Genomic DNA, 1895 nt, shown 5'->3' on the forward strand with positions numbered 1-1895 from the left:
GTGCCCTTGCTCATCCAATATGCTAAACTCTTGTTGGGCTAGTGTGTTTGTGTACTTTGGGCCCCTCCTGAACTACTATGTTTATGAGCCTCGACAATTCATATCGTTGATAATACATTATTGATAAAGATGAGATCCCTTATTTATAATCTCACCTAACTCAAATTAGTCAACAAATTCCTAAAATCTGTAAAAAAAAATTATATAAATAATAGAAAATAAAAATAAATAAAGATCACTAAGGAAAACGGACAACGGACCAATGAACTGTGTCTCAGCGTAGAGTTCATCGCCCTCTAAACAACATGAGTTCTACCCTAGGAAGGAAAAAACTTCATTCAAAGAAGATATGCTACTTTAAGTACACTGTGTAGTAGATCTTCGTATTTAAACGCAATGCGGTGAGCGTGGATCGAACACGCGACCTTCAGATCTTCAGTCTGACGCTCTCCCAACTGAGCTATCCCCGCTACATATTTGGTAAGTGGAACTAATCTTTATTGGACAGACAACAATATTGTAATTGTATTATTGCTATATTCTGTTTTACAGTAACATAAAATGTAGCGACGCCCGTGGCTTTATGGATAAGGCGTCTGACTTCTAATCAGGCGGTTGTGGGCTCGAGTCCCACCGGGCGTGTATTAATTGTTATAATTGTCTTTTGCTTGCGGAAGGTCCATGTCATACGTGTCGACTGCTACGGATAGGAACCTCGATTACTATAGGGGATGAAAATTGTATACTACTACTAGTGATTTTTATTCATTTATTATTTGATTCAAATTTCACTCATTTTCATGTAGATCAAAATAATCCTTCCTACTCGTTACTATGTAGTGATTCAAAATATGAAATATTTGTATGTTATTAATCTTAGTTTCTTCTTACACATCTACAATCTATCATTTAGAAACCATTCAAAATGTATCTAAAAACACTTTAATACATGTTCACATCAACATCTAAGACATTAGCTAATCTCTATTCATAATTGTTAAAATGATTCATGTATGAGTTTGATCAACATCAATATCTAGGACATTCTTCGCATCATTAGTTGTTAGTTTCAATCTCTAAATACTTATTCTTGTTGACTCTTTAATATTAAGGTAATTATCTAATTATGTTTGTTTAATTATTTTTACCCTAAAGTTTTATCTAAAAAAGATTTTATTGTCCCTTTTCAATTTGGTCAACCACTCTTATATACGCTTAGGATTTATCTATTCTTAAATCTACGGTTGCTTATAAATGAGATGTATTCTACTTTGTTTTTACCCTTGACTTATCAATGTTTATCTTTCTAGGATTTTTGTTGAAACCCTAATTTAACTTTGAGAAGAAGTGCTCACCTAATCCCTATGATGGATTCTTATTTTGTTGACTAAGGGATCCCTAATGAGCAAACTACTTTTGATCATAAAACACATGTATGAAATCAAGTTTTTTTTTCTCTCACTAGATAATTATTTTTTAAAGAGCTTGGTAATGTCGTTTCTCCTACATCGATGCACATATCTTATAATTTGTTTATTGGTGCATACTTGAGTATATGGATTCTTCACATAATTGGTACTAAGATGGTCTTTTCTAGTACTTTGCATGGTATATCTTCCTTATTGCACACCTTCTTCATCCATTGGTTCTTCTTCTTGTCTTAAAATACATCTCCTCATTATGCCTACCTCTCATAAGACTACTTCTAATATGATCCCAACTCTTCATGTTCCCTCTACTACTGTCATTAATACCTCTCATTCTAGTGTCTATTTACCTCGTAGCCCACTCATTACATTCCTTTCTCTTTTCCCACCACTACCATCCATTGATCTCACCTTCCTCTTTGCCTTTTAATGTTTCCTTTCATACCAAGCTAGTGTAGCATCCTTGCT

General features: G+C 33.8%; 1 non-coding gene across 1 annotated transcript; it reads right to left on the reverse strand.

The window, feature by feature from the left end:
• Positions 1 to 397: 397 nt before the first annotated feature.
• On the reverse strand, positions 398 to 470 carry TRNAF-GAA (transfer RNA phenylalanine (anticodon GAA)). The gene has a single exon. It is a non-coding gene; the product is annotated as a tRNA-Phe (tRNA).
• Positions 471 to 1895: the final 1425 nt, after the last annotated feature.

The sequence above is a fragment of the Cryptomeria japonica genome, chromosome 10 (assembly GCF_030272615.1).
Source record: "Cryptomeria japonica chromosome 10, Sugi_1.0, whole genome shotgun sequence".
In the NCBI taxonomy this organism is placed as follows: Eukaryota; Viridiplantae; Streptophyta; class Pinopsida; order Cupressales; family Cupressaceae; genus Cryptomeria; species Cryptomeria japonica.